The 15,759-nt window shown below is 40.0% G+C and overlaps 1 long non-coding RNA gene across 1 annotated transcript; it reads left to right on the top strand.

Annotated features, from left to right (window-relative positions):
- Positions 1 to 8,388: 8,388 nt before the first annotated feature.
- LOC133391736 (uncharacterized) lies at positions 8,389 to 9,787 on the top strand. The gene is made up of 3 exons (XR_009765188.1): positions 8,389 to 9,149; positions 9,244 to 9,307; positions 9,378 to 9,787. It is a non-coding gene; the product is annotated as an uncharacterized LOC133391736 (long non-coding RNA).
- The last annotated feature ends 5,972 nt before the right edge of the window (positions 9,788 to 15,759 follow it).

Below are 15,759 nucleotides of genomic sequence, written 5' to 3'. Positions count from 1 at the left end.
CGAGCACCAGATATCAAAAGAGGACCTTTCTAGAGTTGCAAGGTCGCACGTAACCTTCTAACGTCTTGTTAACCGTCTTAGATGCTGACGTCTGTTGATCCCGTATCGTTGTGACACGTTTATACGTCAGGCTTGACGTGCATAACGTAATTCCTCCGGGGCAAAAAAAAGACGAACGCCCTCGTTCGTCACTTCATGAGTCGCAAAGAGGTTACTTAGATCTCACATGAGGAGAGCCGCGTCTGCTATGAAGTAGGTTACTTTTGGGTAATCGATTAAAGTCCGCACCTATCTAATTATAATATCCGCAGACCCTACTACTTAACCTATAACCTTAATATCTACCCTATTAACGCCCTTCGTATGAAATTCACTAAATTTTATCTTTTCTATCTAAGTTTGCGATTTGAGCTAAATGGAAATAGTTTGTTTAGCTCGCTTTATTTTATTTTTATTTCTCTTCACGCCCTTTCCTATCGTTATAGTTCGTTCATTTTCCTGCATGCAACTTGTTTCTTGGAATCTAGGGTCTAGTTTTTTTCGTACCCCTTTTTTTACGAGAATTTCTTCGCCAATTTCGATTTTCGGGGGACTTTCCTTTGTATCATTATACTTTTGCATTTTTATTTTGCTATTGTTTAGGCTATCTATTACTTTATCGTAAATTTTACTAGATTGTTCTTGGATAGTTCTCGGATTGGTATTGTCGGATTTGTTGAAGATTATTTCGTTAGGTGTAAATTTTGTGGCGGAGTGGATACTGTTATTGTAAAGTGATACTGTTATTTTCATGATTTCTTGTGTAGTGAGCTGGGGGAACTTGTGCTTGTTGGTATTAAATATTTCCATCACTGTACTGTGAGTCTTTTCCACTTGTCCATTTGATTCTGAACTCGATGCAAATTCAAGTTCGATACCTAAGTTATCCAAAAACCCTCGTAGTTGCAGGCTCCTAAAGGAACATTCATGATCACACACAATTTTTTTAGGGATTTCGAATGTAGAGATGTAATGAGTGAGACCTGATTGGATGTCGATTGTATTCCTAGAATCTATTTTCACCAGTTGAAGGTGTTTAGAGAACGAACAAACTAGTGATAAGAAATAATGCTTATCCATTCCGAAGATATCCATATGAACGCGTTCGAACGGCTTTTGTGTAATAGGTCTTGGAGAAATTTTGATGTTGTAAGGCTTCCTATCGTATTTATATTTGGCGCAAATTTTACATGCGTTTATAAATTTCCGTATTTTAGTGTTCATATTTGGGAAGTAATATGCTCTTTTGAGTTGGTTTCCTATTTCTTGTATTCCTCTATGTGCACGTTCGTGTTCTTGTTTGATGAGTGTATATTGCTTTTCATCTATCGTTACGTCTTCAACTATTGTGGGCGTAATTACGAAATGGGAGGGTGTATCGAACGAACATGTCCTACATGCATTTTGTATAGTTTGAAATAGGGTTTCTTTAGCATGGATTGCGCTCTGTTTTCCGTTGTGATACTCTTCTAGAAATGCCAAGATTTCGGCAGTACTAAAGGATTCTTTAGCAATAATAGTTCTACTATGGTTGTGAAAAGGGGTTTCTCTAATAATTTCTTCGTTTTGCGCTTCTCGGAAAATAATTTGGTTTCTATAGTAATTTATGGGACGTTCTGTGAAGTGTACGAAAAAGTCTTCCGAACTTTCAGCTGAATGAACTGTGCTGGTATCGGATGCATTATTTACTACTGAGTCTTCATTTGAACAGATCTCGTTGTTATTAGCTTCTATTTTTCTGCTTAGAGCATCGGCAACAACATTAGTTTTTCCTGTTCTATATTGGACGTCATAGTCATAGTTTTCTAATGTTAGCCTCCATCGAATAATTTTCGAGTTTTTTATGCTATTTTTTATGAAAATAAGAGGTTTGTGATCGGTTACTAGCGTAAATTTATGACCAAATAGGTATGGCCTAAACTTTTCAACCGCCCATATGATGGCAAGAGCCTCTTTTTCTGTAGCTGAATAATTTATTTCTGCATGGTTCAAGGTTCGAGAGGCAAACGCGATAGGGTGATCTCTTGCGTTTAAAGTTTGGGATAGGACTGCACCTAAAGCGTAGTTAGATGCATCTGTAGTTAGCGTGAATGGTTTTTGGAAATCCGGGTACACAAGTATAGGATCCATTGTAAGGATAGTTTTAGATTTTTCGAACGCCTCTATGTATTCGGGATCTGTTGTGTTTAGTGAAACATTTTGTTTTAAATACTTTGTCATAGGCCTAGTTATCCTAGCGAAATCTTTTATAAATTTTCTATAGTACCCTAATAATCCTAAGTATTGTTTTATTTGTTTTTCGTTGATCGGCAAAGTCCAATTTAATATTTCCTTTATTTTGTCAGGATTTGGTTTAATGCCATCTTTCGTTACGATGTGACCAAGGAACTCACATTCGCGTTTTAGAAACTCGCATTTATTAATTTGAACTTTTAAATTTGCCTTTTCTAATCGTTCAAGTACCTCGTTAAGGTTAGAGATATGGTTTTTTAAGTCGGTACCAAAAACAATAACGTCATCGAGATAGACGTAACATTTTTGACCAATTAAATCCGATAAGATAGAATTCATTGCTCTTTGAAATGTCGAAGGAGCATTTTTGAGTCCAAACGGCATGCGTAAGAACTCATAATGTCCGGACTCGGTACTGAACGCAGTTTTTTCCCTGGATTCGGAATCCATCTCAATTTGGTGGAAACCGCTCTTCAAGTCCAATGTGGAAAAGTATTCGGCTCTATCCAAATTTTCTAAAATATCCTCGATTTGCGGGATAGGGTACCTATCTTCGACAGTGACTTCGTTAAGTTTCCTGTAGTCGATAACTATTCGAAAACTTTCTTTTCCAGATGCGTCTTTCTTTTTTGGGACTACCCATATGGGGGCATTCCATGGGGATTTTGAATGAATAATTATACCATGTTGCAACATTTCTTCGATTTGATCTTTTACTATTTTTTTGTGCGCAATCGGGTATCTGTATGTTTTTGTGTATATAGGCCTGTCACATTTCGTGTTTATTTTATGTTTCACTTCTGTTGCAGCGGATAGCTTTTCGTTGTCCCTAGGAATTATTCTTGCATATTTCATTATAGTGCTTATTAGCATTTCTGTTTCTTGTATGCTCAAATGATCAATTCTAAGTAGATCTTTAATAGATGATATAGTTTCGATTTTTGATGCATTCAAGATGTTAAACTCTTTTGATCCGTGTTTTATAGGATATTTATGAAACTTTATTGTGTGATTTGCTATTGTTATTGTTTCATCCTTATAATTCAAAATTGATTCAAGCGATGAAAATGTTTCAGTGCCAATAAGGCCATCGAAAAATTTATGAAAATTGGCTTCATAAAGTTCAATTTGTGGCAAGTGTGGACCTAACAGTTTTGATTTGCCTTGAAACCAACTGCTGAACAATCTCTTCCATTGTATTGTCTTGCAGCGTCAAGGAGGTTAATGACAATTCTTTCGTCAAATCTGTTTCAATGTGTGAAACCTCGTGGTTTGACTCCGATGATAATGAATTTACATCTGTATCTGAATCCGAATTGGTAGCTCTAGCTTGCCACATGGACCACGCACACACGCACAATAAGGTCAATTTCACTTGTTTCTCTTATTTTTTAGTATTGAAATACGAGAAAAAAAACAATTGCTGTATGGTTTGCAGTAAGTGAGGTTACTTACGTACGTCGTGCAGGGAAGCGTATGCCAGAATACGCGTGGTACTGAAACAGGCGAGGCAGGGGGAACCACAACTCACACGACGGAAATACCTAAATGCCGTGGATGCCGGAGGCGGGTTCCTTTTGTGACTTTTATTAATCGGCCACTACCACTTTTATCACCAAACCATGTAACCACTTCGCTGGACTGTTCCGAACGGCTGCGCCAATTACAAGTTGAAATTTAAGGACTTTATTTATCGAGCACCAGATATCAAAAGAGGACCTTTCTAGAGTTGCAAGGTCGCACGTAACCTTCTAACGTCTTGTTAACCGTCTTAGATGCTGACGTCTGTTGATCCCGTATCGTTGTGACACGTTTATACGTCAGGCTTGACGTGCATAACGTAATTATATATTTGTTGGAACCTTATAACAGCAGTTTAGGATGGTTCCAACGACCTGTCAATATTATCGTTAGGAAGAGAGAAAAGAGGAAAATAGAGGAGGAAAAGAGAGAGAATATGCAACAAAATAGCATAAAAAGGGCTCGAAAGACAATCCGCGAGATTATTACCAAATAACCAGCGGAATAAAGAGACCAATTTTTTGGCAACATCTTACGATTAAAACTAAAACTATCGAAGTGTTCGGCATTAAATTATTTTTCCGCTTCGTTTTCTAACAATATTGTTGAAAACGTTGGTGGATTTTTTTGGATAACAGTTGGTAGTTTTTCGGGGCAAGTATGGGCTTCGAACGACGAAATCCGTTCGACGCTCATGAGAGAATGAGAAACATGAGATACAACTGTCAATCTTAGACAGGCGTTAATATCTATGATTTAAGGCTTATACAATTTTGAGTTTTGATTTTTTTTCCGTTGGTGCTGGATTTGAATCGTTACATCTATAATGGATGATTTGTTAACAATAACATGGCGGTTTTATTTGCTTTATTTTAATTTAAATTTTAATTTAAACTTATACAAATTAAGGAGGGGCAGCCAGCTTTGAATTATTTAACAAAAATCTAACAAAAATATTATTTTTATACAAAACAGTGATAAATTCAGGTTTATTTAAAAAGTAACTTTTATTCCAATTTAATAAATAATAATGGCAATAAAATTGTATTTTAATTATGAACAACGCTATTTACTATCGTTATTCCAAAGACAGCGGTATAATCTTGTTGCGGGCAACATTGTTGCGGGGGACGTTATTGCTCGGAAACATATACCTGAGATTGTCGATGAATATTTCTAGCTGCATTTAGTTTTGACATGAAGGAATTTTCGCTAATAGCTGCTGTTTCATATCATTTGCCGAATGACCAAGGTAAATAGACAATGTTACTGGAAAAAAATCAAATTGATTTGAATTTGGTCACCGACAAAGTTGCGCGCAACAAGAATAAACCAATGCCTAAATGAAACCTAATAGAACCAACACTATTAAGTTAAATTTCGTCCTTGCGTTTCATCATTACTAACCATAATATGCACAATATTTGCAAGAGAAATGCAGGACCGATAATTGATCGACTCCTGTAATACTAGATGCGTTCAAATTTCATTTTGACCAATCCTCTCAGTAGGAATTGGCACTCCATAAAAGTCTACGTCGTCATACCGATCTTGGTGGTTTTGGCCTGCGTAAGAAGTGTCCACAATCGCTAACCGTCTCACCCCTTCATGTGCTAATTCGTTATTATGGTCTGAATGACATACACAATCTTACCAACACAAGTTGGGCTTTCCACAAACCCAACCCGTTGAAGTTCATATGGACGGTCCCTTGGGACGTTAAAAACTGAGCGAATTCGGATATGCTTTTAAAATGCATGTAGAAAGCCTGCATTAGGCCTTCAAGGCCGAATCTATCGCCAAGAAAAAGAAAAAAAAGAAATGAAAACAACGGTTTTACATTGATTGAAGCAGCTACAGTCACCCCAGCAAGCGAGCGCTTTCTGAAAATGTATGGAATTGGATAACCATAGCGAGAGTCAGTTGAAAACGCCTGTTTCAGAATCAAACAATTTTGATTTTTTCGCACGCCTGTAGGAGCGATTACCGCTTCTTGAAATATATGAGTCATTTAGCGGCAGTCTGGCAGCAATCAAACAAGATATCCAACTAAAACAAATGTATATAAAGTATATGAAGGAGGTGATGATATCTCGAAGTAGTAGTAGTAGTAGTAGAGAGGTTTATTGTGGATATAAAGAAAAAAACATACATATAGAATCGAACGTTCTTTAACATTGGGTACGCAATGTGCTCTCCTTAATAATCGGGAATTTTTATAGCATAGCTGAGTAGAATATATGTTGTTTGCTGATTTTAAATCTGAGTATATGGGAAAAAAGCAAAAAAACCCATGCAATTTTAGACTTAACCTAAACACGTATATATCTAACCTATATCTTAACCTACATTTGCTAGACCTAATCCTTAACTAGATAGAGAAGAGGAGAGCTTTGTACAGAAAATTATCAACTCATATTTTATGCTTAGATACGTTGTTCAACTAGTTGATTGATATGCTAATTGAGCTCTGGCGACATTTGTTTGCGTAATTTCCTTTTAAATTTCCTATAAATTCTTCCATTTTTACTAAATTACTTCTTTTGTGTAAATCGTTTGTGTTATGCCAAGGTGGTAAGTTCATGATCATTTTCAATATTTTGTTTTGTCTAACTTGAAGTTTTTTTTTTTTTATGAGAGTACGCACAACTTTGTTTTGCAAATTTAGTTTTGATTTCCTATTTAGGAAAGGATATAAAATTTTTGGTAATTTGTCTACTTTTTCTAATTGTTTTTCTATGTGGGTTTTAAATGTCGTGCGTTTTTCTAAATGTACTCCAAGGTATTTAACTTGATCTTTCCATGTAATGTTTCCTTGCATAAAGCTAACTTCATTACTAGGTAATTTGCGTAAACTAGTGTTTCTTGTGAAGAAGATTGCCTCAGATTTATTTGCGTTTGTTTTAAGCTTCCATCTATTGCAGAACTTGGCGTATGCTTTTAATGTGCCATTTAAGGCTTTGATTATTGAGCTCGGACTTCTGGCCGTAGCCGCGATTGCAAGGTCGTCTGCATATAGATAATTTGTACAGTTGTTTGTAGAGGGAATGTCAGAAATATCTATATTCAATAGTATTGGCGATAATATGCTACCTTGTGGTACTCCCGCTATGGGTTTAAAGAAACTTGATTTAGTGTGCCCAATATGAACTGAGCTTTTTCGATTGCTGAGAAAGGACTGAATTATTTTTATAATATACGTAGGAAAATTATATTGAATTAATTTATATAACAGGCCGTCATGCCAAATGGAATCGAAAGCTTTTTCAGTATCTAACAAAACTAAACCAGTAGATCTTTTTCTATTTCGATTTTCTATAATATAATTTTTGAGTCTATGTATCTGATGAGTTGTTGATTTTTCGGGTTGAAAACGAAATTGTGACTGTGGGATGATATTGTTAATGTCTGTATGAGAACGTATATTGCGTGCAATAATTTTCTCAAAAAGTTTACCTATGTGTTATGTCCGCACAAATGAAACGTAAGACGGTGTGTACGGCACAAACAGAATATATTATATTATCACTATCTTTGGTATCGTTTACAAAAACACGTATATAAATAATATAAACGCAACACACACAATGCGGGGAGAGGACGACTGGTCCTTCTCGCGCCGCGATCCTCACTGAGGACATCACAGGATGACAGCCCTGCTGTCATCAGTGAGCCCTCAGGATGAGGCAGCGGTCTGTCCACAACACTATGCAGCTCAGAAGGGATATTGGTCTGTAGTTTCCAGGATTAGAATGATCTTTTCCGGGTTTTGGAATAGCCACTATTTTTGCTTTTTTCCATTGTGAAGGAAAGTAACCTAGTTTAAGACAACTATCAAATATTATTTTGAGGTAGAGTACTGTTTTTTTAGGAAGCATTTTAATCTCTGTGTTGTTAATTTCGTCACAGCCTGCTGATTTTTTATTTTTAAGATTTTTGATTATGTTCATGAGTAATTTTGGTTTTACCAAGTAACCTGGATCCAAGGAGTGATTTTTTTAGTCGCAACGGAGCTGTCGTCCAGTTCGGACGTGTTTTTTGAGCTCGCGACAATCTCAGTTGTAAGAACGATTTCCAGTGAAACACAGTTTGATCGTATTGTGTGTGGTAGTTCCACGCCAATACATGTATAGATGCAAAATTGGTATATGGTGCCGTATAAGGCAGAACGCGGTGTGAAAAAGAAGAGGATAAAGAAACCTCCGAATTATCTCGCCTCTCTGAAAGAGGCATCTCTTTCTCTCTCGAGCGCGAACGAGGAGAGTGCAGCCATGCCTGCGAGGAAGCGTGAAGGAGAGCTGCTGGAAGCTACACCCATGAATTCGAAGAAGAAGGGTGCGGTGATTATTACGCCGGCTTTTGCCGACGACGGAGCTGTTAATACAGCAATGGATGGTGCTGTTGCACCAAATACTGCGGGAGAACAAATCACTCTCAAAGAAAAAATCCCACCCATTGTGGTGTCTGGATTAAATGAAGAAAATTATGCTTCTCTTTGTTCGGCTACACAGAAGGGAACCATAAATGCATCCTTCAACTTCACGGCAGGAAACACCTGTCGCATCAATTGTGCCACTAGAGCCGATCATCACCCAACCAGCATTATCGCGCGATTTTTATGTGTATCTATCATTTTTCTCATTCTAACATTCAGAAAATTTTTCATTCTGTCTTGCTCTTCTGGGTGTTGGTCACTTTTTGCTCGCAACTTGGCTGTGTCACTTCAACCATCCTCATGTTTCATATGGCTCTTCTCTTTCCATCGTTCGAGAGAAACTCTTGTGTCTCGCTTTTCTGGGACTTTTCCAATTTCGATTGCTACACCAAGCATTCACGCAAGCGATCTTCTCTCGTCCGCTCTTTGTATAATTGTACAGGTACTCCCCGATATACGCTATTAATGCGGACCGGAGGCAATAGCGTATCTCGAATATTAGCAAATGTCGAGTTTTCAGTCAAATTATAGCTAATTTTCATATAATTTTGCATGAAGTGGTAGTTTTTAGCCACTAAATTAGTTATTTGATATGATTTCAACTGAATATTACAATTGTACACCTTATGAAATGGTTTTTAATATTCGACCAAAAGGGAATTTATTTTGAATTTGATATTCGATGTGCCAAATTAGTACAATTTGCTCAAAGAACTTTCAAATTTAGACAAAAGGCGTACAGCTAAATCGCGTATATCGAGTATGGCGTATATCGGGGAATACCTGTATAGCCACCAGAGGAAGGCGCTGCTTCGCGTTCACATGAAGAAGTGGTAGTGTAAAATCAAGTTTGTAAGCAGAAAGACGCGTCGATGCGTGCTCGTTTTTTCTCTCGTGAAACCAGTACGGAAAAAACTATTTGGTAAGTACAGCTTTTAATAAAGGATTATATCAATCTGTCTTAAACTGAATGGTATTAATAATTGGTGATATCAAACCAATTTCGTTTTCTATAGCAAATCGTAACACACGCACAAACGGAAGTGAGCACGGACCACGATAGAAGTAATCAATTGGTTGGTAAGTATTATGCTTCGCGTTAAATGGAACAGCGGTTTTCAAAATAGATAATATTTCCCTCTTTCATCAGCAGTGCCAAAAACAAAAGGACAGGAGAGGCAGGAACGATCATTCAACGCGTTAGCGCCGGACGAAGGAGAAGCGGCAGGAAGGCAGGAACGATCCTCCAACGTGCTACCGCCTGGGAGAGGAGAAGCAGCAGGAAGGTAGGGACGATCATCCAGCACGCTAGCGCAGCATCTGGGAGCAGCGAGGGGGAGGCAAGCAGGAAGAATTTTTAACGCGAAGACAACGCTGGATGAAAGGAAGAACGAGGAGAGAAGGCAGGCAAGACGGGTACGTGTGTATCCCGCAACGGGTTTTCGGCAGTGTGAATTGTGTGAGTATTGAAAAGTGTATGTGTGAGTAGAGGTAAAGTGGTAAAATAAAGAGCGAATGTGTGGAATGGAAAAATGAGAGAGAGTCTGTGTTTGTTTTGGGAGAGAGGAGAGAATGAAAGAAATTGAACAATAATGTAGCATACAGAAACCAAATGTATGATACACGCTGTCGCACCGTTGCAGAAACGTGCTCTTTAGTGCTGCTAATGAGCACGATTTGAGAACGTTTTGAGCCCGTTTTTTCTCATACAAAATTGTAAAATGTCGCGCGATAATGTCGGTTGGGCAGGCGATCAAATTGGAGTTGGCCAAATTTCAACGGGAATATTACTCCCATGACTTTAAGGCAGACAAACCCTATCAAGTTGTGCTGAAAGGACTTCGATTTGGTTCCGAAGACCATGTTTCCGAAATGCTACGGAACCTAGAACTATTGCCATCGCAAGTACGTGAGCTGAAAGTGGGCGAAAGTCGTGGCTTATCATCCAAACTATTTGTTGTCTCCTTCCCAAAAGGCGCTACATCTCTTGAGGAGCTACAAAAAATCTCCCACTTAAACTACACAAATGTAAAATGGGAGCGATTCCAGCCCAAACAATCTGAGGTAATGCAATGCCTAAATTGCCTGCACTTCGGACATGCCTCAAAACATTGCGCCATGACGCCACGTTGTGCGAAATGCGCTGGAAATCACCGGACCCGTCAGTGTGATAAAGAACTGGGTGGTGAACAAACATGTGCAAACTGTCAGGGAAACCACAGTCCTTACAATAGAAATTGCTCAACCAGAATACTTTATCTGCAAAAACGCAACTTGACAGCGTCAACACCAAAGCGCTTTATTCCTGCGCCAATTCCAACCAGATCGTCATGGGAACAACCATTAAACTGGGTTGGACAAAACCACCGTCCTACAGGCCAGCATTTTTGCTCCTGTCCTGGTTGTCCCAACCGGCAGCAACAGGTCAATCGGCCCCAGACACATCAGCAGCCGCAGCAAAAATTCCAACAGCAGCAGCGGCAGCATCAGCAGCAGCAGCAGCAGCAACAGCAGCAGCAGCAGCAGCAGCAGCAGCAGCAGCAGCAGCAGCAGCTGCAGCAACAGCCGCAGCAGCAGCTGCAGCAACAGCCGCAGCAGCAACAGCAACGGTCGCAGCAGCAGCAACAACAGCTACAACCGCCCCAGCACCCACAAGGTCAACGAAACCAGCGGCAACAGCGACAACATCAACATCAAGCGCAGCAGCATCAACAACAACCGCTCTCAGAGGTTGTGACGATGGAAACGGCAGAGCATGGTGAGCTGTTTCAACATCATGACATGAGACAACAGTCCATCGTCTCCACCAGTGGGCCTCATCCAGCTCCAAGAAAGATCCACCGTCAACCAGCACAGGACAAACTGAATGATCTTCGATCTCGACTTGATGCTGAGGGCGAAGAAGAAGTAAAATCGCAATTCAGCGATATTGTCCGCCTGTGGGTGGAATTTAAGCGCATCTCGAAGATGTGCCCACCAGATCAAATTCTTATGAAAATGGTCGAATTCATCACGAGCCATCTTTAAGATGATCAAGTGCGCAACATGGAATGCTTGCTCTGTCCTACCTAAACGATTAGAGCTAATAGACTTCTTCCGAAATGAGGCTGTCGACTTGCTTGCGCTGACAGAAACGCATCTGAAACCAGAAAAATCCTTCTTTCTGCCAGAGCATACAGTAGTACGCCTTGACCGCCTGGATCAAACTAAAGGAGGAGTGTTGATTGCTATCCGTCGATCTTTAGCATTCAAAACACTCTCCCTACCTGACACACAGCTTATTGAGGCAGTTGGGATTCAAGTGCCATCAGCTGAGGGCAACATTGATTTCATCTCAGTCTACTGCCCGAAGCAGGCTCGCGACGCTGATGGTTCAACACAAATGCTGCAACGTGATCTCCGTATCCTCACACGTAGATCAGCTAGATTCATCATAGCTGGAGATCTGAACGCGCGTCATCAGGAATGGGGCAACGTCCGCGCCAACAAAAACGGGCGGCTATTGTGGGAGGACTCACAGGTGGGGTCCTACACTGTGGCTTTCCCATTTCGTCCGACGTACCACACAGGTAATTCCAGTTCAACGATAGATATATTTTTAACAAATATATCCAACCGCATTGATGTTCCGACCACTATCACGGGACTTTCATCTGATCACCTACCGGTGACGATGGGCATCAGTGCTTCGGGGTCACAAATCAGACGACAGCAGCGAAATTATCGGGAAGCGGACTGGCTTCGTTTTGAACACCACATGGGGGAGCACATCGATGCCTCCCCCTCTCTCGTTACGGTTGAGGATATCGACGCAGCAATCTCCAGCATCGTTGATTGTATGAGGGAGGCCGAGATACGCGCGGTCCCCTTGGTACACATCCGAGATAAAGTTCTAGAACTGGATGCGGTGACAAAGCGTTTTATACGCGTTAAAAACTCTTTCAGGCGTAGGTTTCAAAGGACAGGAGATAAGGCCTTCTACTCTGCCTTCCGACAAGCAGCTAAACTGGTTGAGGCCAGACTCATTGAAGTTAGGAACAACCAGTTTGCGAACAGGGTACGTACCTTCCCAAAATGCTCGAGGCCCTTCTGGCGTATGACAAAGGTTTTGAAAGAAAAAAGGAAGCCCATCCCCATTCTTAAAAACACTTCTACTTCCGCTTTCACTCCTAGTGAAAAAGCTGAAACTTTGGCTTCTCATTTCGCGCTAGCCCACAGGCTTAGTGATCCACTCACAAGCCCGTTTGAGGATGCTGTTCATTCTAGCATCAGGGAGTTAAGTTCTGTACCTGTGGATACCACAGAGATTGACCGTGTCACCTGCGGGGAAGTTCTAAAAACCATTAAATACAGTGTTAGCTACAAGGCTCCGGGACCGGATGGCATATTCAATGTTATGCTCAAACACGTTAGTTACAGCACTGCCATCTTGCTTACTAGGGTGTTTAACAGGTGCCTTGAATTGGGATATTTTCCAAAAGTGTGGAAACTTGCTAAAGTAGTGCCAGTGCTGAAACCTGGAAAGGACCCATGCTCGGGATCGAGTTATCGTCCTATTTCTTTATTGAGTGCCATTAGCAAAATATTTGAAAGGATAATTCACACGAGGTTGGAGACCCACGTGTCTGCTAACAACATCCTACCGGACGTACAGTTTGGGTTCAGGAGGCAGCGGTCGGCTGCCATGCAGTTACAGCGAGTGATGCAGATTGTTAGCAATGCCAAAACAAGTGGAAAATCCACTGGCATAGGCCTTCTAGACGTGGAGAAGGCGTTCGATAGCGTTTGGCATAATGGTCTCATTTACAAACTCAGACTGCAGGGTTTTCCTTCCTACTTGGTTCATTTGGTCCAAAACTACCTCAGTGAACGAACATCGGCTGTTTACGTGAATTCGGAAAAATCCGAATCATATTCCAATTGTGCGGGTGTACCACAGGGGAGTGTTATCGGTCCTCTGTTGTACAATTGCTACACGGCCGATGTTCCTTCACTGAGGTCAGGCACGGATCTGGCCTTGTACGCGGATGACACTGCCATCTTGTGCTCAAGCAGGACCTTACGACACGTTGGTACCGGGCTTCAGAGAGGCCTTGACACGTTTGTCAAGTATCTGAACGACTGGAAAATTAACATAAACTCCAACAAAACTCAAATGCTATTAGTCCCATACAGAACTGGCACTAGAACTTCCACAATAGAGCGTAAGGCTGGAAATATTAAAATGGGTCCCATTAACATTCCATGGACAAGCACCGCACGATATCTAGGTGTAGTTTTTGATCAGCGGCTCTGTTTTAAACATCATGTCCAAAACATCAAAGTCAAGGCAACCTGGATGCTAAAGAGTCTATACCCTCTCATCAAGCGCAAATCAAGTTTGTCACTGGAAAACAAAAAGATTATTTACAGTCAGATTGTTTTGCCATCGATAACCTATGCATGTAACGTTTGGCATAAATGTTCAAATTCCAATTTTAAATCGTTACAAACCATTCAAAACAGGTTTTTGAAATTAATAATGAACTTTCCAAATCGGTACCCCACCACAGATCTGCATGCACAAACTGGTTTGCCCATTTTAACGGAGAAGATCCAGGATATCCTAGATCGACTTCGACAGACCTGTATAAATTCGGATTCGGATAGTATAAGGAGCTTATTTTAGTACTCTAGTTCGCAATTAAGTTAGGTTAAGCTAGGGTAGTTAGTGTAGTAAGCTTTTGTAAATATTCTTCTCCTATCAATTTCATTATGGATTTTATCCTCACAGTAGCTAAACGCTTCATTTACATAGCCACTCTGTGCTGTTATTAAGGAAAAGATTCATTTTCTTCCTCAAACAAAAGAAAAGCTTGAGCTGTAAGTTCAAACCCCTAGCGTAAACACCACCAGGCAGGAAACCTAGTTAAGATTTCGTCAACTGAACTGAATCAATCGATGTATTCTAGTGTATGAATAAACACAATCATTTTTTGCTCTTTAAAAAAAAAAAAAAAAAAACAAGGAGTGATTTTGGTTTCTCGCAAAAAAAATTCTATTGTTTTTCGTAACTTTCCTTTCCATTGGACTATTTGTGTTGTAAGTTAAGTAATGAGAGTTTTCAAAATGTGTTTTGAGGGCGTTACATTTTTCAGTGGTTGTTAGGAAGATGTTGTTTCCTAGCTTTAGCGTTTGTATAGTACAGTGAACCCTCTCTTATTTGACACCTCTCCAATTTGAGAAACCTCTCTTATTTGAACATTTTTCACAGTCCCTTGATTTCCAGTACGTTTTTGTACCTCTAATTTGAAAAACCTCTGAAATCTGTATTCCTCTTATTTGTGTATGGTGTTGCCATGGTTATTGAAAGATGTATGCTCAAATTGGCGATTTTGTTCGCAGTTTCCTATGGCAACAGTTAGGGCTGCATACTAAATGTTCTGTTTCTTTCTAATTTGTATGGACCTTTCATTCACTTTCCACCTCTGCAATTTGAAAACCCCTCTTATTCGACAGTCCCTTCGCCTCTCAAATAAGAGAGAGTTGACTGTATGTTGCTTGTTTTTAACTATTTTTACATATTTGAATAGGTTATTTGTATTATTTTGTTGTGTATTTATACTTTTTAATGTATCAGACCAAGCTCTGTTACGGGCTAGTGACATTTGCTGCTCTATCTCTGTTTTAAGTGCATGATAATAATTCCGAAAGGTAATATTACGTCTGTGTCTTTGCCATTTCTTCCTGTATTTATTTCTTAGTTTAATTAGAGCAATAATGTAATCTGGAATGATAATGTTATATTTTCCAGGAATTGCTTTCGGAATGGCACTTTGTTTAGCTGTTGTAATAAGTGAAGTTAAGTTATGTAGCATATCATCGATTTGTGTAGCGTTAATTATGTCATTTGGGTGTATTGTGGTCGAGTCGATAATACACCTGTTTCCAGCTACGTTCGAATCACAAACCGCCTGCTTCGAATCGCATGCCACTACGATCGAATGCGTGCAACCATGGTTGAATCACGTTCCACTACGGTCGAATAGCGTTCCACTATGGTCGAATCATATGCCACTACGATCGAATCGTGTGCCGCTACCATTGGATTTCTGAAAGCAAGAGCATAGTAAACTGTTTGTTTACGTTTGAAAGCTGTTTCTTTCTTCGCCGACGGCATTTCGTTTGTAAAATACTAATAAAAGGGAATTACACCTGTTTCCATCTACGTTCGAATCTTGTGCCATTTGCATCGAATCGCAAACCGCCTGCTTTGAATCGCATGCCACTGCGATTGAATGCGTGCAACCATGGTTGAATCGCGTGCCAGTACGGTTGAATCGCGTTCCACTATGGTCGAATCATATGCCACTACGATCGAATCGTGTGCCGCTACCATTGGATTTCTGAAAGCAAGAGCATAGTAAACTGTTTGTTTACGCTTGAAAGCTGTTTCTTCCTACACCGACTGCATTTCGTTTTTAAAATACTAATAAAAGGGAATTATACCCTGATTATAGGTAAAGCCGACGAATATTGGTTGAAACCATGGA

The sequence above is a fragment of the Anopheles gambiae genome, chromosome 2 (genome assembly GCF_943734735.2).
Source record: "Anopheles gambiae chromosome 2, idAnoGambNW_F1_1, whole genome shotgun sequence".
Classification (NCBI taxonomy): Eukaryota; Metazoa; Arthropoda; class Insecta; order Diptera; family Culicidae; genus Anopheles; species Anopheles gambiae.
This window is presented reverse-complemented; position numbering and strand designations above follow the sequence as displayed.